Source organism: Zalophus californianus, chromosome 10 (genome assembly GCF_009762305.2).
Source record: "Zalophus californianus isolate mZalCal1 chromosome 10, mZalCal1.pri.v2, whole genome shotgun sequence".
Classification (NCBI taxonomy): Eukaryota; Metazoa; Chordata; class Mammalia; order Carnivora; family Otariidae; genus Zalophus; species Zalophus californianus.
In genome coordinates this window covers 3,820,096-3,838,746 of record NC_045604.1, presented here as the reverse complement: position 1 = coordinate 3,838,746, position 18,651 = coordinate 3,820,096, and the positions used below count along the sequence as shown (strand labels likewise).

The window sequence follows — 18,651 nt, the reverse complement described above, 5'->3', positions numbered from 1 at the left end:
TCTACAAGAAATCCACTTTAAAGGTAAAGACTCAGGTTAAAAGCAAAAGAATAGAGATAGGTACACTGGACTAATACTGATAAAAATGAAATGGAGCAGCTGTATTGAATGATGAGGCGGATTTCAGAACAATGAAAATTTCCAAGGTTACGGATGGTCATTACATAATGATAAAGGGGTAAATCCTTCATGAAGACAAAACAGTTCTAAATGTGCATGCACCTAACAGAGCATGAGAATACATGAGGCAAAAACTGACATATACCTATATGTACATTTCTCTCTTATAGACATGTATTCACAACTTAATATTGTACAGAATATTTTCTCTCCCCTAAAAATCTCCCATGCTCTGTCTGTTCATCCTTCCTCCCTCCCTTTCCCCTGGCAACCACTGAGTTAGAAAGTATGCCTTCTGCTTCAGTTTTATTGAAGAGATTGTGGGGAATTGATAGAATTTCCTCCTTGGGAAAGGAGAATTCACCATTGAACCCCCTTGGACGTGGTGCTTTTGTTTTGGAAGATTATTATTAATTCAGTTTCTTTAAGTAATACAAGCCTACTCAGATTCCCTACTTATCTTGTGTGACTTCTGATAGGTTGTGTCTTTTAGGCAATTGTCCTATTTTATCTGGGTTATTAAATTTGTGGACACAGAGTTGTTCATAACATTCCTTTATTTTTCTGTTAATTTCCATGGGATCAGTGGTTTGGCCCCTTGGTCGTTTCTGATGTCAACAACTTGTGTCTTCTCTCTTTTTTTCTTGGCTTACCTGCCTAGGGATTTATCAGTTTTATTGATCATTTTAAAGAACCAGCTTTCGATTCTTTGATTTCTTGTTTTCAATTTTATTGATTTCTACTCTGATTTTATTAATTTTGTTTTGTTTGAATTTAATTTGCTTTTCTTTTTCTAGTTTCCTATGGTAGAAGCTGAGATTATTAATTTTAGATCATTTTTCTTTTATAATTCATGGATTCTCCCTTTCAGCACTTCTTTTGTTGCTTTCCATATATTTTAACATGTCATATTTTCATTTCATTTTGTTCTAAATATTTTCAAATTTCTCTTGAAGCTTCTTCTTTGACCCATGTGTTATTTAGAACTCTGTTGTTTACTTTCTATATATACTGTTGGTATTTTTAAGCTATTTTTGCATTATGGATTTCTAGTTTAATTCTACTGTGGTCTGAAAGCAGACATTGTATGATTTCTATTCTTTTAAATTTGTTAAAGTGTGTGTTTTGGTCCAGGATGGAGGTATGTCTTGGTGAATGTTCCACAGGAGCTTGAGAGAATATGTGTTCTCTGTTGTTGGATGAAGTATTCTTGATGTCTATTAGATCCAGGGATCAATGGTGCTGTTTGATTCAACTATACCCTTACTTATTTTGTGCTTGCTGGATCTGTCATATGCTGGTAGGGGACATTGAAATCTCCAAGTATAAAAGTGGATGATAATCTTTGAATGTCTCATCTGTCTCAACACTATCACTTTATTAGCCACAAACACTTGAGGATTACCTTTAAAAAGGCTTTTTTTTTTTTTTTAAATCATTCCATGTCTCCTCTTTTTCTTATCTGGATTTCTGAAGTTGCCTACTGAGCTATGCTGTTAGACCAGCTCTTTAATTTTAATAGCATTTGCCAATTTCCATGGTGTAACTACTACTACCCAGGTTGATTTCATGATGCCCAATGTTTATCCACTGTGTGCAAAATCCCTAGATATTTGACAGTCAGCTCTTTACATTTGTGGAATGAGAAGAGGCCACCATGCTGTCACTGCCAATTTATGTCCCTACCTCCAAACATGGCCTCCCTTTGCTAGAATACTTTTTTACTAAAATGCCAAAATAATTTCTTTCTTTTTTAAAAAAGATTTATTTATTTATTTGAGAGAGAGAGAGAGCATGAGGGGGAGGGGCAGAGGGAGCGAGAATCCCAAGGAGAGTCTGCACTTGCATGGAGCCCAATGTGGGGCTCGATCCCAGTACCCTGAGATCACTACCTGAGCAGAAAACAAGAGTCTGATGCTTAACCAACAGTGCCATCCAGGTGCCCCCAAAATAATTTCTTTTACATAAAACCTCTCAATTATTTACCCACTTTTTACAATGAAGACCCAATTTCTTTCTGACATAAAGTAGGTTACTATAAAACACGTTTTTCCCTCTGCAGCCTAATTTCCCCATACCCTCTCACATACCTCAAGCTTCCATTGTACAGAACCATTTATGCCACCTCATGCTTTGAGCATTTGCATGTGATGTTTCCTCTACCTATCAACAGCTCCTGCTTTTTCACTTTGCCAAGAACAATACTACTGTGCCACCACACACCAAGACTGTGATAAGTAATGTGTATGTATACTCTCACTTAACTTTCAAATCAACCTGTGAGAGAGAGATTTTCTCCATGTGAGAAGAGTCCATTTAAGCTTTTTTCTGAACATGACATAACTAGTGACTGATGGAGCCAGATTCGAGCCAGATCTATCTTACTCCAGAGCCCTTGCTTTTAACCACCAAGCAAAGTACTTCCCTACACTGCTTATGTCTACAAATCTATCACTTAGCACAAGTTACATATCTTTTTAAAACCTATATGAAATCCATCAAAATCCCAGAGGAGAACACAGGCAGCAACCTCTTGGACCTCAGCTGCAGCAACTACTTACTAGACATGTCAATGGAGGCAAGGGAAACAAAGGTAAAAAATGAACTATTGGGACTTCATCAAGATAAAAAGCTTACGCAGAGTAGAAACAATCAACAAAACTAAAGACAACCAATGAAATGGGAGAAGACATTTGCAAATGACATATTGGATAAAGGGCTAGCATCTGAAATCTATAAAGGATTTATCAAACTCAACATCCAAAAATACAAAATCCAGTTAAGAAATGGGCAGAAGACATGAACAGACATTTCTCCAAAGAAGACATACAACTGGCTAACAGACATGTGAAAAGATGTTCAACATCATTCATCATCAGAGAAATACAAATCAAAACCACCTCACACCAGTCAGAATGGCAAATATTAACAACTCTGGAAATAACAGATGTTGGCGAGGATGCAGAGAAAGGGGAACCCTCTTACACTGTTGGTGGGAAAGCAAACTGGCACAGCCACTCTGGAAAACAAAACAGTATGGAGTTTCCTCAAAAAGTTAAAAATAGAACTACACTATGACTCAGCAATTGCACTACTAGGTATTTATCTAAAGGATACAAACATAGTGATTGGAAGGCGCAACTGCGCCCCAATGTTTATAGCAGCAATGTCCACAATAACCAAACTGTGGTAGGACCCGGGATGTCCTTCAACAGATGAATGGATAAAGAAGATGTGGTTCATATATACAATGGAATATTACTCAGCCAACAAAAAGAATGAAATTTTGCCATTTGCAACGATGTGGATGGAACTATAAGGTATTATGCTAAGTGAAATAAGTCAATCAGAGAAAGACAAATACCATATGATTTCACTCATATGTGGAATTTAAGAAACAAAACAGATGAACATATGGGAAGGGAAGGAAAAGTAAAATAAGATAAAAACAGAGAGGGAGGCAAACCATAAGAGACTGTTAATCATAGGAAACAAACTGAGGGTTGCTGGAGGGGGGGTGGTGGGAGGATGGAGTAAATGGGGGATGGGCATTAAGGAGGGCACTTGTTGTGATGAGCACTGGGTGTTATATGTAAATGATGAGTCACTAAATTCTACCCCTGAAACTAATACTGTATGTTAACTAACTAGAATTTAAATAAAATCTTGAAAAAAAAAATAAAGCCTATATGAAGGTAAGCTTACATGTCTTTAATATCTCTAATAAAATTCTTCATCTAAAATATTAGCACATTGTCGAGATTCTCATTTCGTGTCAGCTGAACTTTATGTGTAAAACCACAGGAATATAGTTTTCCCAAAGCCTACACCATTTTTTTTTTTTTTTGCCTCTTTGGAAAACTAATATTTGTCTATACAGCTCCCACCTATATGAAACTATGAATTTCATATATAAGCTTTGACCTCTGGCTCATTACTCTCAGTTAAAAGCAGAAAAAGGGATGATAATCTACTACTTCACATTTGATATTGTAACATTTTCCTCCCCCCACTCCATCTACCTTTTCTGTATTATTCTATTTCATAGTGTTCTTATTCCTCTACAAAATGTGACTATCTTGATATCAATATGGCTACAGGAAGATTAAATGCTATAGACACATTAGGATGAGGGGAAGTTAGTGCCCTAGCACCAAGTGGGAATTCATTTAAATTATAAGGTGATGTTCTTTCCTCTCTAAAGTGAATGCTTCTCCCACATAGCTCTTCTTCCCTGGCATTTGCAAATCTGTGCCTCAGTTTTAACTTCTTGTATTCTTTCTTTTGCCCTCAAACAATACCATAATGTGCAAACAATTCCGGTGGCAGAAAGGGCATCCGTAGCCCTGTGGTTGATCTCTCTACTTTGAGTGGAATAAAAATGAGACTCAGTGTTGGGGCAGGAGAAGAGACTGATCAGTTCTGTCCTGTACACGCCTGAAACTGGCACCTTTAATCTCATCTTCCTACCACGATGCAGGGAAATTACATGAATGCATCAGCTTCTGGCTCACCCAAGCTCCTATTCTCTGACCCTCAATCTAATGGACAAGGTGTATTTTCCCATCCCTCTGCCTTTATCTCTGCTATTCCCATTCTTTATTTGATCACTTCATCTAAGATAGACCATCCTCTGGGAAGGTTTCTCTGATGATCCTTGCTGGAACAAGAGTTCCTTTATTCTGCTGTATTTTCAGACTTCTTTTTGCTCTCAAGACTTTCCCTGATATTATTCTATTCTAAAATTGGAGATAAGATTCTTTACTGTTGCTAATATTGAACTTCCAACCCACCATAAATATCTAATTTGGGGGAATTCTTACCACAAATTACTAAAACCATAATTTACTCACATTTACTCAGCAATAAGGACAAAATGAATTGGAACTTTGAGAAGAGGAAAATAATTTACAAATGATAGAAAGGTTTGATTTAAGAGTTGTGTTTCCTTTTAGTTTCAGGTTAGGGCTTAAGAATCTTTGGCCCAAGAGAAGAAACTCTTATGCACCCAGATAAATGTTTCTGTATTCTTAAAATGTTTAAGATAACACCTCATGAGCATCAGAAGGAAAAGAAACAAAAAAAATATTGACATGCAAGATGGTAGAAAGTTTGTGGAAGAAATACTTCCTAGTATGGTCTCTCTCCTTCTCTAGCCAATGACAAATGTAACAAATTTAAGATTCTGAAATCAATTCTAAATTACAGCAAAAACTGTGATGCTTTTATATAGTATTGTGTGTGTGTGTGTGTGTGTGTGTGTGTGTGTGTCTGTGTGTCTGTGTATGGCCTGAATAACATGGCTTCTCTCTGATGATTTCTATGAAGGCTAAATGAAACCATATAAGTGATGATACAAGCTCACAGTGCTGTGCACATATAGACTGCCATGCAGTATCTAAGGCACTTTAGAGAAGGGACCAATTGTGCTTGCATTGTATTTTCTTTCTTTCTTTTATTTTTTATTATGTTATGTTAGTCACCATACAGTACATCATTAGTTTTTGATGTAGTGTTCCAAGATTCATTGTTTGTGTATAACACCCAGTGCTCCATGCAATATGTGCCATCCTTAATATCCATCACCGGGCTAACCCATCCCCCCCCCCAAACCCTCAGTTTGTTTCTCAGAGTCCATAGTCTCTCATGGTTTGACTCCCCCTCTGATTTCTCCCCTTCATTGTTCCCTTCCTTCTCCTAATGTCCTCCATGCTGTTCCTTATGTTCCACAAATAAGTGAAACCATATGATAATTGACTTTCTCTGCTTGACTTATTTCACTTAGCATCATCTCCTCCAGTCCCATCCATGTGGATGTAAAAGTTGGTATTCATCCTTTCTGATGGCTGAGTAATATTCCGTTGTATATATGGACCACATCTTCTTTATCCATTCATCTGTTGAAGGGCATCTCAGCTCTTTCCACAATTTGGCTATTGTGGACATTGCTGCTATGAACATTGGGGTGCATATGGCCCTTCTTTTCACTACATCTGTATCTTTGGGGTAAATATCCAGTAGTGCAATTGCTGGGTCATAGGGCAGCTCTATTTTTAACATCTTGAGGAACCTCCACACTTTTCCAAAGTGGCTGGACCAACTTGCATTCCCACCAACAGTGTAAGAGGGTTCACCTTTCTCCACAATCTCTCCAACATTTGTTGTTTCTTGCCTTGTCAGTTTTTGCCATTCTAACTGATGTAAGGTGGTATCTCAAGGTGGTTTTGATTTGAATTTCCCTGATGGCTAATGATGATGAACATTTTTTTCATGTGTCTGTTAGCCATTTGTATGTCTCCTTTTGAGAAGCATCTGTTCATGTCTACTGCCCATTTTTTGACTTGATTATTTATAGATCTTGGATATCAGCGCTCTGTTTGTAGTGTCATTTGCAAATATCTTCTCCCATTCCGTGGGTTGCCTCTTTGTTTTGCTGATTGTTTCCTTTGCTGTGCAGAGGTTTTTATTTTGATGAAGTCCCAAAAGTTCATTGTTGCTTTTGTTTCTCTCACCTTTGGAGATGTATCTTGAAAGAAGTTGCTGTGGCTGATGTCAAAGAGGTACTGCCTATGTTCTCCTTTAGGATTTTGATGGATTCCTGTCTTACCTTGAGGTCTTTCATCCATTTAGAGTCTATTTTTGGGTATGATGTAAGAGAATGGTCGAGTTTCATTCTTCTGTATGTAGCTGTCCAATTTTCCAAGCACCATTTATTGAAGAGACTGTCTTTTTTCCATTGCCTATTTTTTCCTGCTTTGTCGAAGATTCTTTGACCATAGAGTTGAGGTTCCATATCTGGGCTCTCTATTCTGTTCCATTGGTCTATGTGTCTGCTTTTGTGCCAGTACCATGCTGTCTTGGTGATCACAGCTTTGTAATATAGCTTGAAATCAGGCAACATGATGCCCCCAGCACTGGGGGTGGCTGGCGGTTTTAGAAGCACAAAGGGCAGAGACGGGCCTGGACCTGGAAGCGAGGACTGGGACTTTGGGGCGCACAACCCAGGACGCTGCAGTTTATAACAGCACAGACAGAAACAGAGAGAGAGTGGCCTGGTGAGCTCACTGAAGAACAGACTGCGATCTCTCTGTTCTGAGGCAGAGGTTTGGATACGGTCACTTCTGCTCTGACTTTTGGAAGAGATGCAGAAAATTGCCAGGGAAAGCTGCCAGAGAACAAAAGCCCCCAAAAAACGGTTTTCACTGAGCCCACTCCCCCCCAGAGGGGGGCAGGGCAACTCTGCCCAAACAGGGGTGCCTGAGTAACAGCGTGGCAGGCCCCTCCCCCAGAAGACAGGCTGGAAGAACAAGAGGCCGACAACCCTAAGGTTCCTATAAAACAGGTGCATTTTGCTTGGGTTGTAGTCAATAATTTGGACTCTGTACATTCCCTCAACCACCCCTCAACAGAATGACAAAGAGGAGGAACCCCCAAAATAGGAAAGACTCAGAGACTGTGACCTCTGCCACAGAAAAAATGGATACAGATATAAGCAAGATGTCAGAAATAGACTTCAGGGTAACAGTTATGAAGACAATAGCTAGGATGGAGAAAATAATTAATGGCAACATAGATTCTCGAAGGGCAGAAATGAGAGCTGATCTGGCAGAACTTAAAAATGCTATCAATGAGACCCAATCTAATCTAGATACTTTAACCACTAGGGTAAACCAGGCAGAAGAATGAATTAGTGATCTAGAAGATGAACTGTTAGGAAAGAAGGAACAGGAGGAAGCCTGGAACAAACCGTTTAAAATCCATGAAAACAGAATTAGAGAAATAAGTGACGGGATGAAACGTTCCAATGTCAGAATTATTGGGATCCCGGAGGGAGTGGAGAGAGAGAGGACTAGAAGATATATTTGAGCAAATCATAGCTGAGAACTTCCCTAATCTGGGGAATGAAACAAGCATTTGTGTTCTAGAGGCAGAAAGGACCCCTCCCAAGATCAAGAAGAACAGACCAATGCCCTGGCGTGTAATAATAAAACTCACAAATCTTGCTTTGTATTTTCTCTCTGAAATTAGAAGTTGTAGCTCTTAGAGATGGTCTAAGGGTGGCAGTAATTACACATAATTGCACTGAGTTAACCAGTAGCCTCATACAGGAAGTCAATTACATTTCTTTATGGCTCTAAAATTTCTTCCTAAGTTATTCTTAGGCCTACGTTGGATGGAAACATTTATCTGTACTGCCCTGAACTATTCTGGTAGGAAACCAGGTTTTGTTCTGTTCCCTGTGGATTTCACTTTTCCTTTGTGGAATGTTCTCTCTGCATAGCCACTGCCTGTCACACTCAGAATGCTGTGTGCTGTTCTGCCCCATGACCTCACCTCATGGAAGGTAGAGGAGACCGGGACAAACCATGAGTGGAGACAAGAGTCAATAATCAATAGATGGGACAGACTGCTACAGGCAGAGAGATGAAGAACAGGAGGATGTAGAGCTCACAGGAGATGTGATCAGGGTCTTGAAAGCTCTGTAAGATTAGAGCAGAAGGTTGAAAATTATAAATGATATAATACATAGAAATGTACACCTGATTGTTAAGGAAAGTGAGATCCTTGGTACCACCAAGGCTTCCTTGGTACCACTGTGTGTGAGATACAATGGCTGCCGTGCTGGGGGACACAATGTGGTGTCTCCATCTCTCTGGAGTCTGTGTCTCTCCCATGCTATCTCTCTGGAGTCTGTGTCTCTCTGGAGTCTGTGTCTCTCCCATGCTATCAACACGGAAGGGAGACTTGATCTGCATACCTCCTGAGACACCTGTTTCATGGAACTAACTTACCTGTGGAGGGCTAGTTTCTCTTCTTCGGAGGGCAGAGACTTCTCCATATTCCCCTGATAGAGAGCCGGCCACTCTCTACAGTGAGAGGTAGTGACAGAGAACCCACTGCCTCTTAAGACAGCTCATTGTTCTTAAACAGCTCTAATGATTAAATCATTCTTCTTTCTAGTAAACTCAGTTTAAAGTCATAGATTGTCTTGTTATTTTTAGCCCAGAACTACTCATTTCTATCAGAAACTAAATCTAAGAACTTTTCACTCCTTCTTTTGCCCAAGAGTATCTCAAATAATTGACCATGACTGGAATTTGGCTTTTCATGATGAAATATAACTTGGCCATCGGCCCGGGGCACCAAGCCAGATTATACAGCTGCATTATGGTGGTCTCAGCGAGGAGCCTGCATGTCATCCACCCATCCATCCATGTGTCCTTTCAGTAAATATACACTGAGCCCCTAATAGGCAATAGGAACTCTTTTAGGTTCTGGTGATAAAACAGGGAGTTGAAAACAAATCCAAGTTCTGGAGAGCTTACACTCTAATGTGGGAAGTAGATATTTTTCTTGACAGCACAGTAATGAATTAATAATTTGAGATACACACTCTGGCTGAAAGATGATCCTTCAAATCTAGGGGGAAGTTCCAGCTTCTCCCCTACTTTATGCTGGTCCCAAGGATGAGTTGCAGTATGTGGCAAAGTACAAAAATATAAGATAAAATTGGGCCACAGCCTTAGAGAATGAAGTTATTTAAGTGAAAACAGAAGTAAAGAGGCAAATTCGTTTGGGTGGAGGGTCATTTTTTGCTTCTCTCATTTAGAGACACAATGTGCTTGGCAGTTACAAGTTCAAAGGGGAATCCACATGACAATCAGGAAAGCAAAGACATTGATTGGGCAGGTCGCTAGAAAGCCTTACTCTCTTACTCCCAGCACATCATATACAGAGTCTAGAATAGTCAATCACAGAAAGCTTATATAAAGTAATATGACTTTGAAGTGTTAGAATAGCTCAGAATACATACCTCATTTCTGTATGAAAGCCATCCTAATCTTCAGGTCCAAAAATCAAGTCTGGTTTGGAGGAAGTTTTAGCGGTCAGTACATCTCAGCATGAAATCCATTTCCTAACTAGTTGAGTGATGTTACGGTCTTGACGACTTCCCTCAATCTTTCTAAATGTCCCTTTTTTCATTGCAGATGAAGAAATTGGATTCTGTAACTTCTAAGTTCCTTCAAACTCTGGTTTCCCCAAATGACCAAAATAATATGAATGTTATAGAATGGTATTGGGCAAGGAGATAAAAATAAGTCTATATTTTACTCTTGGCATCTAAGCCTCCAGAATACAAGGCACACCATCAGAAAGGAGGCAGTACAAGCGAGAACAACTCATTCTTTTTCCACGGACCTTGGCCCCAAACCATGAAGGCAGATCTGTAATGCCACTATTCCTTAGATTAGTTGCACATAAACAGCCTTGGACCTTCCCAGAGGGAGACATCCCATTCCATCCTTCACAGCTTCCACCTCATGCTCCTTCCCTCCCTCTCACACACCTACCCCAAACCAGGACCACGGCCTGATTCTCAACCAAGGATTGGGATTGAATCTGAGTATCTTTAGGAGAAAGTGATTTCACCTTCCTGTTCCTTGCTTTTCTCATATGAGGAGAAGAAAGAGGAGAAAACTATCAACCGTCTACGGCTAGGCTGGAGACTAAATGATACAAAATAATTGCAAAACACCAGGTAGTAAATAAGGGATCAAGAAATAGACTGTAAATGTCAGTTATGGGATACCTACTTTCTGCCATTGTACTCTATTAGGAAACTAATGATTCTTCAGTGCTTGCCTGATGCAGATCCTTGCCTGGGGCAACTTCCTGATGGAATCCACCTTTGTGCAGCATGAGAACCAGGAAATATGGTTGCACAGCTACTGAGCTGTTGGTGTTTGACGTCACACAGGGCTAGAATCACGTGAAACAGAGAAGTGCCTTCATGCAAACCGCCGGACGGTCCCTCATTTGACAGACCAATGAGCCATTATGCCCCCTCAGGGACACTAATTCTGAATAGATTGTTCTGAGCTAAAGCAATTCTTCCCTAGGACACAGGGTTTGGCAACTGAAGCACAGAGGGTTTTTGTGCTAACATGTGCCCTCAGCTGGCTTTCTCTGAGCAGGGCACAGCTCATTCAACATGCCTGTTCTTGACCCCAGCCTTACCTTGTCAAGATCACACCCAAAGTATAAATGCAAATACTACTTGGGATCTGGGTGCCCCATCCTGATCTGCAGGCCACAAACGATTTGCTTTTAAGCAACATACCAATGAGTTAGACTCCTGTTTAGCACTCCTTTAGAAAAAAAAAGTTTACTATTTTTTCCAAATTATAAAAATTATACATGCAAAATATGGCCATAGGATAGCACGGAAAAGTATAAAAAAGAAAATAAAAAGTACCCATTAGCACTCTATTACCTAACAGCAATAGCTGGTACATCTATCACTGAATTGCTCTCATACATATATATATGTATTTTTTTCTATACTTAGATTTGATCTTCATACTCATCATTGTTAATGGCATCCAGGCTTTTAGGAGGACATGCTAGTGAGTTTTCCATATACAAATAAGGAGAACATCTGGAGAAAAAGAACTTTTTGAGTTCTTTTTCTGGCTCATTGTTTTTAAAATCAGATGAAATAGAGGATATTTTAATTTCATCCTTCCTTTTTAAAACAGAATCTTCACTCTGCCATTTTCTCAGCAATAACAGCACATTTTCAGATACCCTCACCACCTCCTCCACTCCCACTCTAACGAGTATTGAACACTCACTCTAAGATGTTACAGGACCACGTGATTGAAATTTCATCATTCTGAGATGGGTCTTGCTCTACCTAAGCTGAAAACTGGCCTGAGCCACTGGGTCACACAGAATTCTCAAGGTTATTCTTTAGTTGATAACCCTCCCAGGTTATAAGGAAACTAGTCTTAGAACAAAGTCTTCCACACTTCTGGACAGTTATCAACTATATCTTTCACACTAACCAACCCCTCCAAATCAGTTCTGTCCTTTGATCTTCAGGCTTCAGGAAATAATAGTTCTCCATTCTTTGGTGTGTTCTTATCATCAGCTTATGGAAGGAATTCCCTCAAAGCCACAGTTCTAGAGGCAAGACTCTGCTGCCCTTGTAGTCTACATCCGACAGCCACATCCTTTAGACCATCAACTATATTCAGGACAATTCAAGATTCCACCTACGCATATGGTTTCTCTCCTACCATGAGTATGCAAAATCCTATGTGTCGACTACCTTCAATACCACTAATGAAAGCCCTTTTATAACATTTATATTTTGAGGTTAATTTGCTACTGCGTTACCATCTGGCATTCAGAAGTCTAATTTTTATAATGCCACCTGTTGGTGAGGGGTAAGAGACAGCTACTGGAAGTTCCTGCAGGTGGAATGATTAAAATGTCTGTTGCCACACAAAGCACCACCTTCCTCATTGGACTCACAGAAGCTGAGTTAACAAAAACAAACAAACAAGCAGATCATTGTATTGTGAAAATTTTCAAAATAAATTGCAGCCAATGTAACAATTGCACTTGGATGCTGGAAGCATTATATGCCCACCAAATGCTCACATTTTAGAGTTCAAGGCTGGATTTGAATTCTGGCTCTCTCACTAAGTTTGTGGTCTTGAGGAAGACTTTTAAACTCTGTGAGCCTCAGTATTCTCAGATGTGAAATGGCAGCAACAATAGAGTGCTCATGGGGGCATGTAATAAAGAAAAAAATGAGATGTGTAAAGAAAGAACACTGGTGTTCTTCCCCTTCCCCTGCCTTAGATGCTCAATAAATGCAAATAACATTAGTGTTATTGTCATTGTACAGTCTGTTAAGAGTTTGTGTGTCTTCTCTGAAGTACAATTGTTTTATGGTTTATGATGACCCTGCTGAGAGAAATCCCAGATTAAGGAGTTACGGGAAGCACCTTATAAAAAAAAGCCTCTCTATTCACATCTGTCATTTGTAGTAATGCAATCCCATCAACAGGAGTGGCTTGACTATTACCTTTTAAAAATCCGTTAAATAAAATGTTTCCATCACAACAATCGAATTTAGAGATCTCAAAGATAAAGTTTGGTTGCATAATATTTCAAAATGGCAAGTGATTATTTTTCCCTTCAGTGTAATGCCTTGTAGACTACCATCCCTCATTCCGTGTTCGTTCATACCCTTCTGTGCTCTTGGTTTGAAGAGAGACATGACAGAAGAAATAAAAGGTACAGGTGGTCTGCTTCTAGTTCTGAATCCAGAAGCATCAAGAACCCATATCAGAGACAAAAATCTTTGGCAGAACCCCTGAAGAACAAGAGCAATGATTTCCTGTTCACCTAGTGGCTCATACAGAAAGTGTTCCAGCATCATTTTGCAGGCCTCCTCTGGGAGTGGCTGGACACTTGAGAAGAAATAATGGTGGCCGACGAGCCCGAGGAATAAGGTGGAGGTGATGGTGGTGACTGAGTGGAGCCCAATGACTGGATGGCTGGGCACAGATTAGTGTTGGTATTAGGAGACCTGCACATCCCACACCAGTGCAACAGTTTGCCGGCTAAATTCAAAAAACTGCTGGTGCCAGGAAAGATTCAGTATATTCTCTGTACTGGAAACCTTTGCACCAGAGAGTTATGACTATCTCAAGACTTTCGCTGGTGAAGTTCATACTGTGAGAAGAGACCTCGATGAGCATCTGAATTATCCAGAACAGAAAGTTGTGATGGTTGGACAGTTCAAAATTGGTTTGATCCATGGGCATCAAGTTATTCCACGGGGAGATAGGGCCAGCCTAGCCCTGTTGCAGAGGCAGTTTGATGTGGACATTCTTATCTTGGGACACACACACAAACTTGAAGCATTTGAGCATGAAAATAAATTCTACATTAACCCAGGTTCTGCCACTGGAGCATACAATGCCTTGGAAACAAACATTTTTCCTTCATTTGTGTTGATGGACATCCAGGTTTCTACAGTTGTCACTTAACGTGTATCAGCTAATTGGAGATGATGTGAAAGTAGAACGAATTGAATACAAAAAATCTTAAAAGCCAGGACTGTCTTGTTTTTTTTTTTTTCATTCCCTTGTTCAAATCAAGTAATTAAACATTTATGTTTCACTTTTATAATATTTTGCAGTAAAATATATCGTCTTCTGTTAATACAAAGTTCTAAGCTTCTTATAAACTATAAGAATATATTCCCGTTTTCATATATGATTTGTATAAAAAAATATCCATCATACAGTAAATGGTCACGTGTTAAGAAAAATTTATCCTTGTAAATATCTTCAAAGTTGATATCTGGAAATTTATTACAAAAGTAGTGCATGAGGAAAAAGAATCTAGACTTTCTTGTACACATTTTTCTTCTAGTAATAAACAGTTACCTTTCATTTATTAAAAAAAAAGGAAGAAATGATGGTATGGTGTGTTTAGATGTACATCTATGGTGTGTCATGGAGGCACATCACTCTTCCCTTCTGGGCTCAAGTGGTTCAAGGAAACATATATTCCTGTGTTGCCCAATTAGGCAGGTGGGATCCTAGCAAGGAGACATGGACCTTTCCAAGCCAGTACGCGAGAAAAGTTGAGTTGTCCTAACGTACTCACAAAAGTCATTAAAGTGGCGTGTGAACTGGTAATGACCAGACATGGGTTCCATCTATGGCTACGCGTACCAGGATGACAAAAAGACACAGGATGCTTGCTCTGTCCCACAAATAAAACCTTTAAAACTACTAAGAGAAATATGAATTCTTGGAACTAAAAATAAAAATACCCAATTTTTAATTGAGAAAGCCAGTATATAAGTGGTGTGTCTTCAACTGGTATGTATGGGGTGGTGGTAGAGGCTGGTAACCTGGGTCAGAGAGCGGCCTGGGCTTGGGTTAGACCCTGGATAATAGAGCAGGGACTTAGCATCCCTCCTGCCTGTCTCTCAATTCACCTGCCCTTTCACTCTGGATACAGGCTTCTGTGCCCTGCATGGAGGTAACTGCAAAGCTGATAGCTTCGCCGAGCAAAATATGGTCTGGGACAGGATTTAATGCACACAGGAGTGAGCTCACTATTCCAACATGTCTTCTGTTTCCTTTGAACAGGGTATCTATAATCTGAATTTATTTCTAGTAGGAAAGAAAACCATAGATTTATTAGTTGTGACAAATTCACTAACAGAAAATAAAGAGGCCTATGAAAGGAGGCAATAAGAGAATCTGAGCTCGGGCACCTGGGTGGCTCAGTCGGTTAAGTGTCCAATTCTTGATTTGGGCTCAGGTCATGATTTTGGCCCTGAGTCAGGCTCCATGCTCAGTGGAGAGTCCGCTTGGGGATTTTCTCTCCCTCTGCCTCTCCCACCTGCTTGCATGCCCACGCGCACTCTCTAAAATAAATAAATCTTAAAAAAAAAAAAAAAATCTCTGAGCTCTTCCGGGTGGGGCATCAGGGAGGACTTAACCCAAAGTGGATTGGGTCAGCATTGGAAAAGACTGGCACAAAGAATAGACAAGAGAAAAGGACTCCAAGCAAAAGAAAAGTAGCAAAGTAGCACATGTTAAAAAATCCATGGCATGGGAAGGAGCATGGAAGGTGCTGCATAAGCGGGAGGTGTGTCGGTGGGCAGAAGCGAGAGGTGGGAATGGGCACTGGAGCACAAAGAATGAGCCGATGTCTGCGGCCCCCTCTACGTGTCTAACCGTCTCCCCACACCATCCCTCTGAACCCGGACCAACCAAAGACAAGAATCCTCTTGAGGTCAGGAACCATTTAATGAACATATACCTTGTAAATAGCAAAAGACATAGAAACTGGTGGTGTGTCCAACTGTATGCTTGATAAAGGAACGAGAGATGTGGCAAAGGAATTGTATCCAGTGCAAGAGTAGATGAGAAGCCCTGTCAGGATTGGATCACACCTGTAAGTAGATTTCAGGGAGGTGAAAGGAATGGGGACAGAAAGAGTGCACTTTGTTGAAGCAACTGATGTGTGGGGTTTGTGTAAGTATCTGAAAACACAGGGGATGACCTAGCTGAGAACGCACTGTTTGCCACCATCCCCGGAGGCTCCTGGGATGGACTCCATTATTCTGATGTCATGTTTGTACGATTGTGTCTTCCATTGTTTGAAGGAAAGTAGATCTTTTTTTCTGCTTAATGGTTTTGAACATGAGATGAAGTATATATATATGCATATATATATATATATATAACCTTTATTTGTCCTTTATTAGCTGATTCATTTCTTAGTACTTGAGTTTTATTTCTTCATTGAGTAAATATATTTATTGAGAGCCCCTGTGAGGAAGGTACTGATCTAGGCTCTGGGTTTCTTTGCTCTGGCAGCCCTACCAGAGTAATAAACTTGATGTTGGACCAAATTCTTTGTGTCCATGTGCCCATACCATTGTTCTCTTGCTGGACTTCTACTTGTTCCCAAGAGCAGGATCACAGCATTTATGGAATGGGATTACTTTATTAGTGGCTTGACCTGTTTTGCTGTAGAAGTATCAGCACGTTGGGTTTGGGAGTCATTACCTAGATCCCACTGAGCCATTTATGTAATGCACTATGTATAGTGCATGAATTAAATACCCTTTGTTACTCAAAATAGGAATTCCAAGCCCTATGTAACCCTAATGGCTTCAGGGAGGTGTCCCCAACTTATGTCAAAGGAAAAATCATTTTGAAACTAGAGTTTTATATCTAGCCAAAATTATATTTTAATGTAAGGACCTAAAAAGTGATTGTCTGGTATTAATCAGCACAATTAACAACCAGATTTGCCAAAAAAAAAAAAAAAAAAGACACCCACCAAAACACTATTTTGGAAATAATATTTAATAAGAAAACACATAAATAAAGCCAGGAAATGATTCAGGATAAAAGGTAAGTAAGAATGAACAACAACCTTAATTAGGTCTGTCACCATCTCAAAAGTAAACCAAGCCCTGACTGAAAAGAAACAAAATGGAGAGTAGATTAACACTGGGGCTAAGGGGTAGTGAGGAGAGAATGCAGATGAGCTCACGAAGTTACTTGTCCTTGGGAGACAACGGGAATACCCATGTTAAAATGTTGACAAAGAAGGAGAGAAAGAAGCATAGAGTAAGGGTTACAAATTGAAATAATGATTTCCATAGAGACTGCACCATTAACTAACTGGAATTAAAATTAAAACTTAATAGGGGGCACCTGGATGGCTCAATTGGTTGTGTGTCTGGCTCTTGATTTCGGCTCAGGTCATGATCTCAGTGTTATGCAATCCAGCCATGCATCAGGCTCTGCAATGCGCATGGAGTCTGCTTGAGATTCTCTCCCTCTCCCTCTCCCTCTGCCCCTACCCCTCTCACGCTCTCTCTCTCTCTCAAATAAATAAATAAATAAAACTTAATAAAAAAAACTGAGATAAAGATGGCGTAAGTTAGCCAAAATAAAACATTCAAAGAATACACATAAAGGGCAAAACCTGAAGACACAAAGTGTTTTCTTTTAATCTACGTATATGTTGTTGACAAAACGTTGTTTGAGTGTTGAAGGAAAGTTGGGAAAATTTTGTCATGCCAACTGTAATCTAATCAGACAATTTTATGTCAGTCAGTTAATTAGAAATAGACTGTAAGACAAAGAGCATCAGCAGAACTGGGATTTCATCACTGAAGGGCAGCAGGATGTGCCACCCCCGCTGGGCCACTTCAGCATGTGAGGAGCTGGAGCTGACTCAGGACAAGGTTTTTTCCTCCCTTCTACCTGCCTGAAAGGAATTTGGAAAGGGGCCCTGCACCAGGGGGAGAGAGATTACCAGAGATACCAGAGAGCCTCATCTGCCTGGCAGGGCAAACACTGGGGACCAAACATCTGCTCTTCTCATCCTCCTGTGAATCACCTGCCGGCCCTTTGGAGCCTCAGACACCCGCCCCTCTCCTTAGCTCAGAATGGTCTATAAGCCTCCAGCTGCCTCTGTGGCTCGTTTCCTTGTGGGGTCCTCATACTATGAAATTAAATTTGTTTTGCTCCTGTTAACCTGTCCTTTTATTACAAGGGGTTCTCAGCCTGAAAACTTCAGGACCCTGAAATGTACAACAGTTCTAATTATGTATTTCCTAATAGTAATAAAAATATATTATTTTTTACCATTTTATATTCCTCTGTATTACTAAGAACAGTGTGATGTATTATGTCGCTTATTTTCTCTCTTTATATATATATGCTTATATATATATAAATATACACATATATATACTTGCAATATTTATATTAGAAATTGGGAAAACTAAGTGGAAAATTTGACAAATTCCTCCTTATGTTTCAAGATTTTAGCATTTTTCACTTATTAGACAAAATAAAGAAAAAAATTTCAGAAAATATTTTTTAAGTTGACCGCCAGAGTTAAAAAGGTTAAATAAAAAACTTTATGTACTACTTAGGAAAATGTTACGTTCCTCTCGAGCACACCTGGAACGGTTGTATACTGGGCTCTACAGAAAGACTAAAGCTTTCTTTCACAAGGTAGTTCACAGATTTGACTCTGGCCACTTCCTTCCTATAAATTTGCATCACCAGATTTGCCTCAGCCTTTGAGGAACCCAAGGAGCGAGTCTGCCACAGCCTGAAACGTTGTCCTGCCATTCGAGGTAGAGCGGACCCACAGCGCTTAGGAAAACACCAGGTG

The 18,651-nt window shown here is 39.9% G+C and overlaps 1 protein-coding gene and 1 pseudogene across 1 annotated transcript in view; one reads left to right on the top strand and one right to left on the bottom strand.

Moving 5' to 3' along the window:
• IFI16 (interferon gamma inducible protein 16) overlaps positions 1-18,651 on the bottom strand; it is a 96,881-nt gene that overhangs the window by 57,220 nt on the left and 21,010 nt on the right. The gene's annotated exons all lie outside the window — the stretch shown is intronic.
• On the top strand, positions 13,472-14,031 carry LOC113932301 (annotated as a pseudogene).